Source organism: Triturus cristatus, chromosome 1_1 (genome assembly GCF_964204655.1).
Source record: "Triturus cristatus chromosome 1_1, aTriCri1.1, whole genome shotgun sequence".
In the NCBI taxonomy this organism is placed as follows: Eukaryota; Metazoa; Chordata; class Amphibia; order Caudata; family Salamandridae; genus Triturus; species Triturus cristatus.
The window spans coordinates 945,345,234-945,363,342 of record NC_140579.1 but is presented as its reverse complement, the minus strand read 5'-3'; positions in this window follow the sequence as shown (position 1 = coordinate 945,363,342).

The following is an 18,109-nucleotide window of genomic DNA, read 5'->3' as shown; positions in this document are numbered from 1 at the left end:
TAGCTCAATAAATAAGAGGCAGAATCCGTGGTATTAGAGGTTCGGAATGGGCTTTATTCCAATGGACGATTCGAATCGGTTGCTCCAAGTTCCATCACCACGAAGGTTCAGGAAGTGAAGTACATACATTATTGATAATTAATCACTTTTATACAATAGGCATTACAGTGAAGCAAATGCAAGAGGCGTAACAATTGATAGTGTAGATAAAACATACATACGTAGCAAAAGTAGGTGTAACTGGGTGTGACTAAAGAACGTCATCAGGTGTGATGTCATAATAGGGTGGTTCCATGAAAGAATTTCGCAATGTCAGCAGAAATACTTGGCAGAAATGCGCGCGCAGCAGCATGACGTGTGATTGACGTGCAGCTAGGGGGTGAAGGGGACTTGACATTTAGCTCTACATGTGGCGACAGATGTCTGGAGGGTCAAGTCAACCTAATCCCAAATCATATCTAACATCCTATGTTTAAAGAACTATGTTATCCAAAAGAGAGGTCTCTTAGAGTAGAATCTTATTCTATACTGACTATACTGACTGTTAGTGCGTGTACAAGCGTCTAAGTGTCTACACTAGATGCGAGGGCAGAAGTCTTCCATAATAATAAGGCTATGAATTACTTGCATAAAGACAGAGAAGCCGGGCCTTTGCTCGGTAGCTGGAAGAATGTTTACTTAAACTACTAGACAGGAATGCATTGGGCAGGGAGCGGAGCAGATAATTTCGAAGGTGAAATACAGTTTCTTGGCAGGCAACAGGCTGATGTCAGGCATCGTGAGCCGCGCAGGGAATGAGACAAAGTTCATGGTCACAGATGCAGGCTCAGACTGGAGTTTCAGAGGTAGAAAGCAAGAAAAGCTTGATGACAGAATCAGGGCCTACTTGCCTGGACTGTAGAATGGCATAAGTGAACCATATAAAGCCGGTGGCCTTTCATACTTAGGAATGGAATATCCAGCCTATTCATGGCGGATCTGAAAGAGGACATGTTGACGGTGGACGCACATGAGTTTGCGTCTTCATAACTGGAACTGGAGGGAACATACATGTACTTGTGATTTATACATCAAACCGTTGGGGTCCAAGATAGGGGACATAACTGATCAGAAAAATCCATATTTCCACACTACCCTAAACCCTAAAACACTACCTTCAGCACGACCCCCTACACTACCTAAACACCACTGCACTACCCTAATCCCTAAAACACTATCCCTAGCACGACCCCCTACACTACCCAAACACCACTGTGCTACCCTAAACCCTAAAACACTACCCCCAGCATGACCCCCTACAATACCCAAACACCACTGTGCTACCCTAAACCCTAAAACACTACCCCCAGCACGACCCCCTACACAACATAAACATTACTGAACTATCCTAAACAATGAAATACTACCCCAGCACGACCTCCTACAATACCCAAACACCACTGCACTACCCTAAACCCTAAAACACTACCCCTACACTACACAAACACCACTGCACTACCCTAAGCCCTAAAACATTACCCCAGCATGACCCCTAGACTACACAAACACCACTGCACTCCTCTAAACCCTAAAACACTACGCCCTACACTACACAAACACCACTGCACTACCCTAAACCGTAAAGGACTACCCCCAGCATGACCCCATACACTACACAAACACCAATGCAGTACCCTAAACCCTAAAACACTACCCCAGCACTACCCATACACTACGCAAACACCACTGCACTCACCTAAACCCTAAAACACTACCCCTAGCACTACCCCCTACACTACCCAAACACCACTACACTACCCTAAACCCTAAAACACTATACCCAGCAATGACCCATACCCCCTACAATACAAGAACACCACTGCACTACCCTAAACCCTAAAACACTACCCCCAGCACGAACCCCTACACTACACAAACACCACTGCACTACCCTAAACACTAAAACACAACCCCCGGCAGTACCTCCTACACTACCCAAACACCATTGCACTACCCTAAACCCTAAAACACTACCCCCCGCATGACCCCTACTCTATACAAACACCACCGCACTACCCTTAACCCTAAAACACTACACCCTACACTACAAAAACACCACTGCGCCACCCTAAACCCTAATCCCCAGCACGACCCCCTACACTACACAAACACCACTGCACTACACTAAACCCTAAAACACTACCCCCAGCATGACCCCCTAAACTACCCAAACACCACTGCACTACCCTAAACCCTAAAACACTACTCCTACACTACACAAACACCACTGCATTACCCTAAACCCTAAAACACTACCCCAGCATGACCCCTACACTATACAAACACCACTGCACTCCCTTAAACCCTAAAACACTACCCCCTACACTACACAAACACCACTGCACTACCCTAAACCCTAAAACACTACCCCTAGTACGACCCCCTACACTACCCAAACACCACTGTGCTACCCTAAACCCTAAAACACTACCCCCAACATGACCCCCTACACAACATAAACACCACTGCGCCACCCTAAACCCTAAAACACTATCCCCAGCACGACCCCCTATACTACACAAACACCACTGCGCTACCCTAAACCCTAGAACAGTACACCCTACACTACACAAACCCCACTGCACTACCCTTCACCCTAAAACACTACACCCTACACTACACAAACACCACTGCGCTACCCTAAACCCTAAAACACTACCCTGGGCACGACCCCCAACACTACATAAACACCACTGTGCCACCGTAAACCCTAAAACACAACCCCCAGCACGACCCCCTACACTACACAAACACCACTGCGTTACCCTAAACCCTAAAACACTACACCCTACACTACACAAACACCACTGCGCTACCCTAAATCCTAATATACCCCCAACAGGACCCCCTACACTACCCAAACAGCACTGCGCTACCCTAAACCCTAAAACACTACCTCCAGCACGACCTCCTACACTACCTAAACACCACTGCACTACCCTAAACCCTAAAACACTATCCCTAGCACGACCCCCTACTCTACCCAAACACCACTGTGCTACCCTAAACCCTAAAACACTACCCCCAGCATGACCCCCTACAATACCCAAACACCACCGCACTACCCTTAAACCTAAAACACTACACCCTACACTACAAAAACACCACTGCGCCACCCTAAACCCTAATCCCCAGCACGACCCCCTACACTACACAAACACCACTGCGCTACCCTAAACCCTAAAACACTACCACCAGCATGATCCCCTACACTACCCAAACACCACTGTGCTACCCTAAACCCGAAAACACTACCCCCAGCATGACGCCCTACCACACATAAACATCACTGCACTACCATAAACCCTAAAACACTACCCCAGCACGACTTCCTACAATACCCAAAAACCACTGCACTACCCTACACCCTAAAACACTACCCCCAGCATGACTCCCTACACTACCCAAACACCACTGTGCTACCCTAAACCCTAAAACACTACTACCAGCATGACCCCCTACACTACACAAACACCAGTGTGCTACCCTAAACCCTAAAACACTACCCCCAGCATGGCCCCCTACACTACCCAAGCACCACTGCGAACTATAAATCCTTAAAAGCTACCCCAGCACGACTCCCTACACTACCAAAACACCACTGCGCTACCCTAAACCCTAAATCTACCCCCAGCATTACCCCCTACACTACACAAACAGCAGTGCACTACCCTAAACACTAAAACATAACCCCCGGCAGTACCTCCTACACTACCCAAACACCATTGCACTACCCTAAACCCTAAAACACTACCCCTACACTACACAAACACCACTGCATTACCCAAAATACTAAAACACTACACCCTACACTACAAAAACACCACTGCGCCACCCTAAACCCTAAAACACTACCCTGAGCACGACCCCCTACACTACAGAAACACCACTGTGCCACCCTAAACCCTAAAACACTATCCCCAGCACGACCCCCTATACTACACAAACACCACTGCGCTACCATAAACCCTAGAACAGTATACCCTACACTACACAAACACCATTGCACTACCCTAAACCCTAAAACACTACCCCCAGAACAACCCCCTAGACTACACAAACACCACTGCGCTACCCTAAACCCTAAAACTCTACCCCCAGCAGGACCCCCTACACTACACAAACACCACTGCGCTACCCTAAACCCTAAAACACTACCCTCAGCAGAACCCCCTACACTACACAAACACCACTTGCCTACCCTAAACCCTAAATCTACCTCCAACAGGACCCCTTACACTACCCAAAGACAACTGCGATACCCTAATCCCTAAAACACTACACCCTATACTACACAAACACCACTGCGCTACCCTGAACCCTAAAACACTACCCCCAGTACGACCCCCTACACTACACAAACACCACTGCGCTAACCTAAACCCTAAATCACTACCCTCAGCACGACCCCCTACACTACACAAACACATCTGTGCTACCCTAAACCCTAAAACTCTACCCCCAGCACGACCCCCTACACTTCACAAACACCACTGTGCTACCCTAAACCCTAAAACACTACCCCCAGCATGACCTCTTACACAATACAAACACCACTGCGCTATCCTAAACCCTAAAACACTACCCTCAGCAGAACCCCCTACACTACACAAACACCACTGCGCTACCCTAAATCCTAAAATGCCCCCAACAGGACCTCCTAAACTACCCAAACACCACTGCGCTACCCTAAACCCTAAAACACTACCTCCAGCACGACCCCCTACACTACCTAAACACCACTGCACTACCCTAATCCCTAAAACACTATCCCTAGCACGACCCCCTACACTACCCAAACACCACTGTGCTACCCTAAACCCTAAAACACTACCCCCAGCATGACCCCCTACAATACCCAAACACCACTGTGCTACCCTAAACCCTAAAACACTACCCCCAGCACGACCCCCTACACAACATAAACATTACTGAACTATCCTAAACAATGAAATACTACCCCAGCACGACCTCCTACAATACCCAAACACCACTGCACTACCCTAAACCCTAAAACACTACCCCTACACTACACAAACACCACTGCACTACCCTAAGCCCTAAAACATTACCCCAGCATGACCCCTAGACTACACAAACACCACTGCACTCCTCTAAACCCTAAAACACTACGCCCTACACTACACAAACACCACTGCACTACCCTAAACCGTAAAGGACTACACCCAGCATGACCCCATACACTACACAAACACCAATGCAGTACCCTAAACCCTAAAACACTACCCCAGCACTACCCATACACTACGCAAACACCACTGCACTCACCTAAACCCTAAAACACTACCCCTAGCACTACCCCCTACACTACCCAAACACCACTACACTATCCTAAACCCTAAAACACTATACCCAGCAATGACCCATACCCCCTACAATACAAGAACACCACTGCACTACCCTAAACCCTAAAACACTACCCCCAGCACGAACCCCTACACTACACAAACACCACTGCACTACCCTAAACACTAAAACCCAACCCCCGGCAGTACCTCCTACACTACCCAAACACCATTGCACTACCCTAAACCCTAAAACACTACCCCCCGCATGACCCCTACTCTATACAAACACCATCGCACTACCCTTAACCCTAAAACACTACACCCTACACTACAAAAACACCACTGCGCCACCCTAAACCCTAATCCCCAGCACGACCCCCTACACTACACAAACACCACTGCACTACACTAAACCCTAAAACACTACCCCCAGCATGACCCCCTAAACTACCCAAACACCACTGCACTACCCTAAACCCTAAAACACTACTCCTACACTACACAAACACCACTGCATTACCCTAAACCCTAAAACACTACCCCAGCATGACCCCTACACTATACAAACACCACTGCACTCCCTTAAACCCTAAAACACTACCCCCTACACTACACAAACACCACTGCACTACCCTAAACCCTAAAACACTACCCCTAGTACGACCCCCTACACTACCCAAATACCACTGTGCTACCCTAAACCCTAAAACTCTACCCCCAGCATGACCCCCTACACAACATAAACACCACTGCGCCACCCTAAACCCTAAAACACTATCCCCAGCACGACCCCCTATACTACACAAACACCACTGCGCTACCCTAAACCCTAGAACAGTACACCCTACACTACACAAACCCCACTGCACTACCCTTAACCCTAAAACACTACACTCTACACTACACAAACACCACTGCGCTACCCTAAACCCTAAAACACTACCCTGGGCACGACCCCCAACACTACATAAACACCACTGTGCCACCGTAAACCCTAAAACACAACCCCCAGCACGACCCCCTACACTACACAAACAACACTGCGTTACCCTAAACCCTAAAACACTACACCCTACACTACACAAACACCACTGCGCTACCCTGAACCCTAAAACACTACCCCCAGTACAACCCCCTACACTTCACAAACACCACTGTGCTATCCTAAACCCTAAAACACTACCCTCAGCAGAACCCCCTACACTACACAAACACCACTGCGCTACCCTAAATCCTAATATACCCCCAACAGGACCCCCTACACTACCCAAACACCACTGCGCTACCCTAAACCCTAAAACACTACCTCCAGCACGACCTCTTACACTACCTAAACACCACTGCACTACCCTAAACCCTAAAACACTATCCCTAGCACGACCCCCTACTCTACCCAAACACCACTGTGCTACCCTAAACCCTAAAACACTACCCCCAGCAAGACCCCCTACAATACCCAAACACCACCGCACTACCCTTAAACCTAAAACACTACACCCTACACTCCAAAACACCACTGCGCCACCCTAAACCCTAATCCCCAGCACGACCCCCTACACTACACAAACACCACTGCGCTACCCTAAACCCTAAAACACTACCACCAGCATGATCCCCTACACTACCCAAACACCACTGTGCTACCCTAAACCCGAAAACACTACCCCCAGCATGACGCCCTACCACACATAAACATCACTGCACTACCATAAATCCCTAAAACACTACCCCAGCACGACCTCCTACAATACCGAAACATCACTGCAGTACCCTAAACCCTAAAACACTATCCCCAGCATGACCCCCTAAACTACCCAAACACCACTGCACTACCCTGAAGCCTAAAACACTACCCCTACACTACACAAACACCACTGCACTACCCTAAACCCTAAAACATTACCCCAGCATGACCCCTACACTACACAAACACCACTGCGCTACCCTGAACCCTAAAACAATACCCCCAGTACGACCCCCTACACTACACAAACACCACTGCGCTAACCTAAACCCTAAATCACTACCCTCAGCACGACCCCCTACACTACACAAACACATCTGTGCTACCCTAAAACTCTACCCCCAGCACGACCCCCTACACTTCACAAACACCACTGTGCTACCCTAAACCCTAAAACACTACCCCCAGCATGACCTCTTACACAACACAAACACCACTGCGCTATCCTAAACCCTAAAACACTACCCCCAGCATGACCTCTTACACAACACAAACACCACTGCGCTATCCTAAACCCTAAAACACTACCCTCAGCAGAACCCCCTACACTACACAAACACCACTGCGCTACCCTAAATCCTAAAATGCCCCCAACAGGACCTCCTAAACTACCCAAACACCACTGCGCTACCCTAAACCCTAAAACACTACCTCCAGCACGACCCCCTACACTACCTAAACACCACTGCACTACCCTAATCCCTAAAACACTATCCCTAGCACGACCCCCTACACTACCCAAACACCACTGTGCTACCCTAAACCCTAAAACACTACCCCCAGCATGACCCCCTACAATACCCAAACACCACTGTGCTACCCTAAACCCTAAAACACTACCCCCAGCACGACCCCCTACACAACATAAACATTACTGAACTATCCTAAACAATGAAATACTACCCCAGCACGACCTCCTACAATACCCAAACACCACTGCACTACCCTAAACCCTAAAACACTACCCCTACACCACACAAACACCACTGCACTACCCTAAGCCCTAAAACATTACCCCAGCATGACCCCTAGACTACACAAACACCACTGCACTCCTCTAAACCCTAAAACACTACGCCCTACACTACACAAACACCACTGCACTACCCTAAACCGTAAAGGACTACCCCCAGCATGACCCCATACACTACACAAACACCAATGCAGTACCCTAAACCCTAAAACACTACCCCAGCACTACCCATACACTACGCAAACACCACTGCACTCACCTAAACCCTAAAACACTACCCCTAGCACTACCCCCTACACTACCCAAACACCACTACACTACCCTAAACCCTAAAACACTATACCCAGCAATGACCCATACCCCCTACAATACAAGAACACCACTGCACTACCCTAAACCCTAAAACACTACCCCCAGCACGAACCCCTACACTACACAAACACCACTGCACTACCCTAAACACTAAAACACAACCCCCGGCAGTACCTCCTACACTACCCAAACACCATTGCACTACCCTAAACCCTAAAACACTACCCCCCGCATGACCCCTACTCTATAAAAACACCACCGCTCTACCCTTAGCCCTAAAACACTACACCCTACACTACAAAAACACCACTGCGCCACCCTAAACCCTAATCCCCAGCACGACCCCCTACACTACACAAACACCACTGCGCTACCCTAAACCCTAAAACACTACCACCAGCATGATCCCCTACACTACCCAAACACCACTGTGCTACCCTAAACCCGAAAACACTACCCCCAGCATGACGCCCTACCATACATAAACATCACTGCACTACCATAAACCCTAAAACACTACCCCAGCACGACCTCCTACAATACCGAAACACCACTGCGCTACACTAAACCCTAAAACACTACCCCGAGCATGACCCCCTAAACTACCCAAACACCACTGCACTACCCTAAACCCTAAAACACTACTCCTACACTACACAAACACCACTGCATTACCCTAAACCCTAAAACACTACCCCAGCATGACCCCTACACTATACAAACACCACTGCAGTCCCTTAAACCCTAAAACACTACCCCCTACACTACACAAACACCACTGCACTACCCTAAACCCTAAAACACTACCCCCAGTACGACCCCCTACACTACCCAAACACCACTGTGCTACCCTAAACCCTAAAACACTACCCCCAGCATGACCCCCTACACTACCCAAACACCACTGTGCTACCCTAAAACACTACCCCCAGCACGACCCCCTACACTACCCAAACACCACTGCGCTACAATAAACCCTTAAACGCCACCCAAGCACGACCCCCTACACTACCCAAAACCCACTGCGCTACAATAAACCCTACATATAACCCCAGCATGACCCCCTACACTACCAAAACACCACTGCCCTACCCTAAACTCTAAAACGCTACCCCCAGCATGATCCCCCACACTACACAAACAGCAGTGCACTACCCTAAACACTAAAACACAACCCCCGGCAGAACCTCCTATACTACCCAAACACCATTGCACTACCCTAAACCCTAAAACACTACCCCTACAGTACACAAACACCACTGCATTACCCTAAACACTAAAACACTACACCCTACACTACAAAAACACCACTGCGCTACCCTGAACCCTAAAACAATACCCCCAGTACGACCTCCTACACTACCAAAACACCACTGCCCTACCCTAAACTCTAAAACGCTACCCCCAGCATGATCCCCCAAACTACACAAACAGCAGTGCACTACCCTAAACACTAAAACACAACCCCCGGCAGTACCTCCTACACTACCCAAACACCATTGCACTACCCTAAACCCTAAAATGCTACCCCTACACTACACAAACACCACTGCGCCACCCTAAACACTAAAACACTACACCCTACACTACAAAAACACCAAAGCGCCACCCTAAACCCTAAAACACTACCCTGAGCACGACCCCCTACACTACAGAAACACCACTGCGCCACCCTAAACCCTAAAACACTATCCCCAGCACGACCCCCTATACTACACAAACACCACTGCGCTACTCTAAACCCTAGAACAGTAAACCCTACACTACACAAACCCCACTGCACTACCCTTAACCCTAAAACACTACACCCTACACTACACAAACACCACTGCGCTACCCTAAACCCTAAAACACTACCCTGGGCACAACCCCCAACACTACATAAACACCACTGCGCCACCGTAAACCCTAAAACACAACCCCCAGCACGACCCCCTACACTACACAAACACCACTGCGTTACCCTAAACCCTAAAACACTACACCCTACACTACACAAACACCACTGCGCTACCCTGAACCCTAAAACACTACCCCCAGTACAACCCCCTACACTTCACAAACACCACTGTGCTACCCTAAACCCTAAAACACTACCCCCAGCATGACCTCTTACACTACACAAACACCACTGCGCTATCCTAAACCCTAAAACACTACCCTCAGCAGTACCCCCTACACTACACAAACACCACTGCGCTACCCTAAATCCTAATATACCCCCAACAGGACCCCCTACACTACCCAAACACCACTGCGCTACCCTAAACCCTAAAACACTACCTCCAGCACGACCTCCTACACTACCTAAACACCACTGCACTACCCTAAACCCTAAAACACTATCCCTAGCACGACCCCCTACTCTACCCAAACACCACTGTGCTACCCTAAACCCTAAAACACTACCCCCAGCATGACCCCCTACAATACCCAAACACCACCGCACTACCCTGAAACCTAAAACACTACACCCTACACTACAAAAACACCACTGCGCCACCCTAAACCCTAATCCCCAGCACGACCCCCTACACTACACAAACACCACTGCGCTACCCTAAACCCTAAAACACTACCACCAGCATGATCCCCTACACTATCCAAACACCACTGTGCTACCCTAAACCCGAAAACACTACCCCCAGCATGACGCCCTACCACACATAAACATCACTGCACTACCATAAACCCTAAAACACTACCCCAGCACGACCTCCTACAATACCGAAACACCACTGCAGTACCCTAAACCCTAAAACACTATCCTCAGCATGACCCCCTAAACTACCCAAACACCACTGCACTACCCTGAAGCCTAAAACTCTACCCCTACGCTACACAAACACCACTGCACTACCCTAAACCCTAAAACATTACCCCAGCATGACCCCTACACTACACAAACACCACTGCGCTACCCTGAACCCTAAAACAATACCCCCAGTACGACCCCCTACACTACACAAACACCACTGCGCTAACCTAAACCCTAAATCACTACCCTCAGCACGACCCCCTACACTACACAAAGACATCTGTGATACCCTAAACCCTAAAACTCTACCCCCAGCACGACCCCCTACACTTCACAAACACCACTGTGCTACCCTAAACCCTAAAACACTACCCCCAGCATGACCTCTTACACAACACAAACACCACTGCGCTATCCTAAACCCTAAAACACTACCCTCAGCAGAACCCCCTACACTACACAAACACCACTGCGCTACCCTAAATCCTAAAATGCCCCCAACAGGACCTATTAAACTACCCAAACACCACTGCGCTACCCTAAACCCTATAACACTACCTCCAGCACGACCCCCTACACTACCTAAACACCACTGCACTACCCTAATCCCTAAAACACTATCCCTAGCACGACCCCCTACACTACCCAAACACCACTGTGCTACCCTAAACCCTAAAACACTACCCGGAGCATGACCCCCTACAATACCCAAACACCACTGTGCTACCCTAAACCCTAAAACACTACCCCCAGCACGACCCCCTACACAACATAAACATTACTGAACTATCCTAAACAATGAAATACTACCCCAGCACGACCTCCTACAATACCCAAACACCACTGTACTACCCTAAACCCTAAAACACTACCCCTACACTAAACAAACACCACTGCACTACCCTAAGCCCTAAAACATTACCCCAGCATGACCCCTAGACTACACAAACACCACTGCACTCCTCTAAACCCTAAAACACTACGCCCTACACTACACAAACACCACTGCACTACCCTAAACCGTAAAGGACTACCCCCAGCATGACCCCATACACTACACAAACACCAATGCAGTACCCTAAACCCTAAAACACTACCCCAGCACTACCCATACACTACGCAAACACCACTGCACTCACCTAAACCCTAAAACACTACCCCTAGCACTACCCCCTACACTACCCAAACACCACTACACTATCCTAAACCCTAAAACACTATACCCAGCAATGACCCATACCCCCTACAATACAAGAACACCACTGCACTACCCTAAACCCTAAAACACTACCCCCAGCACGAACCCCTACACTACACAAACACCACTGCACTACCCTAAACACTAAAACACAACCCCCGGCAGTACCTCCTACACTACCCAAACACCATTGCACTACCCTAAACCCTAAAACACTACCCCCCGCATGACCCCTACTCTATACAAACACCACCGCACTACCCTTCACCCTAAAACACTACACCCTACACTACAAAAACACCACTGCGCCACCCTAAACCCTAATCCCCAGCACGACCCCCTACACTACACAAACACCACTGCGCTACCCTAAACCCTAAAACACTACCACCAGCATGATCCCCTACACTACCCAAACACCACTGTGCTACCCTAAACCCGAAAACACTACCCCCAGCATGACGCCCTACCATACATAAACATCACTGCACTACCATAAACCCGAAAACACTACCCCAGCACGACCTCCTACAATACCGAAACACCACTGCACTACACTAAACCCTAAAACACTACCCCCAGCATGACCCCCTACAATACCCAAACACCACCGCACTACCCTTAAACCTAAAACACTACACCCTACACTACAAAAACACCACTGCGCCACCCTAAACCCTAATCCCCAGCACGACCCCCTACACTACACAAACACCACTGCGCTACCCTAAACCCTAAAACACTACCACCAGCATGATCCCCTACACTACCCAAACACCACTGTGCTACCCTAAACCCGAAAACACTACCCCCAGCATGACGCCCTACCACACATAAACATCACTGCACTACCATAAACCCTAAAACACTACCCCAGCACGACCTCCTACAATACCGAAACACCACTGCAGTACCCTAAACCCTAAAACACTATCCCCAGCATGACCCCCTAAACTACCCAAACACCACTGCACTACCCTGAAGCCTAAAACACTACCCCTACACTACACAAACACCACTGCACTACCCTAAACCCTAAAACATTACCCCAGCATGACCCCTACACTACACAAACACCACTGCGCTACCCTGAACCCTAAAACAATACCCCCAGTACGACCCCCTACACTACACAAACACCACTGCGCTAACCTAAACCCTAAATCACTACCCTCAGCACGACCCCCTACACTACACAAACACATCTGTGCTACCCTAAACCCTAAAACTCTACCCCCAGCACGACCCCCTACACTTCACAAACACCACTGTGCTACCCTAAACCCTAAAACACTACCCCCAGCATGACCTCTTACACAACACAAACACCACTGCGCTATCCTAAACCCTAAAACACTACCCTCAGCAGAACCCCCTACACTACACAAACACCACTGCGCTACCCTAAATCCTAAAATGCCCCCAACAGGACCTCCTAAACTACCCAAACACCACTGCGCTACCCTAAACCCTAAAACACTACCTCCAGCACGACCCCCTACACTACCTAAACACCACTGCACTACCCTAATCCCTAAAACACTATCCCTAGCACGACCCCCTACACTACCCAAACACCACTGTGCTACCCTAAACCCTAAAACACTACCCCCAGCATGACCCCCTACAATACCCAAACACCATTGTGCTACCCTAAACCCTAAAACACTACCCCCAGCACGACCCCCTACACAACATAAACATTACTGAACTATCCTAAACAATGAAATACTACCCCAGCACGACCTCCTACAATACCCAAACACCACTGCACTACCCTAAACCCTAAAACACTACCCCTACACTACACAAACACCACTGCACTACCCTAAGCCCTAAAACATTACCCCAGCATGACCCCTAGACTACACAAACACCACTGCACTCCTCTAAACCCTAAAACACTACGCCCTACACTACACAAACACCACTGCACTACCCTAAACCGTAAAGGACTACCCCCAGCATGACCCCATACACTACACAAACACCAATGCAGTACCCTAAACCCTAAAACACTACCCCAGCACTACCCATACACTACGCAAACACCACTGCACTCACCTAAACCCTAAAACACTACCCCTAGCACTACCCCCTACACTACCCAAACACCACTACACTACCCTAAACCCTAAAACACTATACCCAGCAATGACCCATACCCCCTACAATACAAGAACACCACTGCACTACCCTAAACCCTAAAACACTACCCCCAGCACGAACCCCTACACTACACAAACACCACTGCACTACCCTAAACACTAAAACACAACCCCCGGCAGTACCTCCTACACTACCCAAACACCATTGCACTACCCTAAACCCTAAAACACTACCCCCCGCATGACCCCTACTCTATAAAAACACCACCGCACTACCCTTAGCCCTAAAACACTACACCCTACACTACAAAAACACCACTGCGCCACCCTAAACCCTAATCCCCAGCACGACCCCCTACACTACACAAACACCACTGCGCTACCCTAAACCCTAAAACACTACCACCAGCATGATCCCCTACACTACCCAAACACCACTGTGCTACCCTAAACCCGAAAACACTACCCCCAGCATGACGCCCTACCATACATAAACATCACTGCACTACCATAAACCCTAAAACACTACCCCAGCACGACCTCCTACAATACCGAAACACCACTGCACTACACTAAACCCTAAAACACTACCCCCAGCATGACCCCCTAAACTACCCAAACACCACTGCACTACCCTAAACCCTAAAACACTACTCCTACACTACACAAACACCACTGCATTACCCTAAACCCTAAAACACTACCCCAGCATGACCCCTACACTATACAAACACCACTGCACTCCCTTAAACCCTAAAACACTACCCCCTACACTACACAAACACCACTGCACTACCCTAAACCCTAAAACACTACCCCTAGTACGACCCCCTACACTACCCAAACACCACTGTGCTACCCTAAACCCTAAAACACTACCCCCAGCATGACCCCCTACACTACCCAAACACCACTGTGCTACCCTAAAACACTACCCCCAGCACGACCCCCTACACTACCCAAACACCACTGCGCTACAATAAACCCTTAAACGCCACCCAAGCACGACCCCCTACACTACCCAAAACCCACTGCGCTACAATAAACCCTACATATAACCCCAGCATGACCCCCTACACTACCAAAACACCACTGCCCTACCCTAAACTCTAAAACGCTACCCCCAGCATGATCCCCCACACTACACAAACAGCAGTGCACTACCCTAAACACTAAAACACAACCCCCGGCAGAACCTCCTATACTACCCAAACACCATTGCACTACCCTAAACCCTAAAACACTACCCCTACAGTACACAAACACCACTGCATTACCCTAAACACTAAAACACTACCCTGAGCACGACCCCCTACACTACAGAAACACCACTGCGCCACCCTAAACCCTAAAACACTATCCCCAGCACGACCCCCTATACTACACAAACACCACTGTGCTACCCTAAACCCTAGAACAGTACACCCTACACTACACAAACCCCACTGCACTACCCTTAACCCTAAAACACTACACCCTACACTACAGAAACACCACTGCGCTACTCTAAACCCTAAAACACTACCCTGAGCACGACCCCCAACACTACAGAAACACCACTGCGCCACCGTAAACCCTAAAACACTACCCCTAGTACGACCCCCTACACTACCCAAACACCACTGTGCTACCCTAAACCCTAAAACACTACCCCCAGCATCACCCCCTACACTACCAATACACCACTGTGCTACCCTAAAACACTATCCCCAGCACGACCCCCTTTCACTACCCAAACACCACTGCGCTACAATAAACCCTTAAACGCGACCCCAGCATGACCCCCTACACTACCCAAAACCCACTGCGCTACAATAAACCCTAAATATAACCCCAGCATGACCCCCTACACTACCAAAACACCACTGCCCTACCCTAAACTCTAAAACGCTACCCCCAGCATGATCCCCCAAACTACACAAACAGCAGTGCACTACCCTAAACACTAAAACACAACCCCCGGCAGTACCTCCTACACTACCCAAACACCATTGCACTACCCTAAACCCTAAAACGCTACCCCTACACTACACAAACACCACTGCATTACCCTAAACACTAAAACACTACACCCTACACTACAAAAACACCAAAGCGCCACCCTAAACCCTAAAACACTACCCTGAGCACGACCCCCTACACTACAGAAACACCACTGCGCCACCCTAAACCCTAAAACACTATCCCCAGCACGACCCCCTATACTACACAAACACCACTGCGCTACCCTAAACCCTAGAACAGTACACCCTACACTACACAAACCCCACTGCACTACCCTTAACCCTAAAACACTACACCCTACACTACACAAACACCACTGCGCTACCCTAAACCCTAAAACACTACCCTGGGCACAACCCCCAACACTACATAAACACCACTGCGCCACCGTAAACCCTAAAACACAACCCCCAGCACGACCCCCTACACTACACAAACACCACTGCGTTACCCTAAACCCTAAAACACTACACCCTACACTACACAAACACCACTGCGCTACCCTGAACCCTAAAACACTACCCCCAGTACAACCCCCTATACTTCACAAACACCACTGTGCTACCCTAAACCCTAAAACACTACCCCCAGCATGACCTCTTACACTACACAAACACCACTGCGCTATCCTAAACCCTAAAACACTACCCTCAGCAGAACCCCCTACACTACACAAACACCACTGCGCTACCCTAAATCCTAATATACCCCCAACAGGACCCCCTACACTACCCAAACACCACTGCGCTACCCTAAACCCTAAAACACTACCTCCAGCACGACCTCCTACACTACCTAAACACCACTGCACTACCCTAAACCCTAAAACACTATCCCTAGCACGACCCCCTACTCTACCCAAACACCACTGTGCTACCCTAAACACTAAAACACTACCCCCAGCATGACCCCCTACAATACCCAAACACCACCGCACTACCCTGAAACCTAAAACACTACACCCTACACTACAAAAACACCACTGCGCCACCCTAAACCCTAATCCCCAGCACGACCCCCTACACTACACAAACACCACTGCGCTACCCTAAACCCTAAAACACTACCACCAGCATGATCCCCTACACTACCCAAACACCACTGTGCTACCCTAAACCCGAAAACACTACCCCCAGCATGACGCCCTACCACACATAAACATCACTGCACTACCATAAACCCTAAAACACTACCCCAGCACGACCTCCTACAATACCGAAACACCACTGCAGTACCCTAAACCCTAAAACACTATCCCCAGCATGACCCCCTAAACTACCCAAACACCACTGCACTACCCTGAAGCCTAAAACACTACCCCTACACTACACAAACACCACTGCACTACCCTAAACCCTAAAACATTACCCCAGCATGACCCCTACACTACACAAACACCACTGCACTCCTCTAAACCCTGAAACACTACACCCTACACTACACAAACACCACTGCACTACCCTAAACCGTAAAGGACTACCCCCAGCTTGACCCTATACACTACACAAACACCAATGCAGTACCCTAAACCCTAAAACACTACCCCAGCACTACCCCTAACCTGCTCAAACACCACTGCACTACCCAAAACCCTAAAACACTTTCTCCGGCACAACCCCCTACACTACGCAAACACCACTGCACTCACCTAAACCCTAAAACAC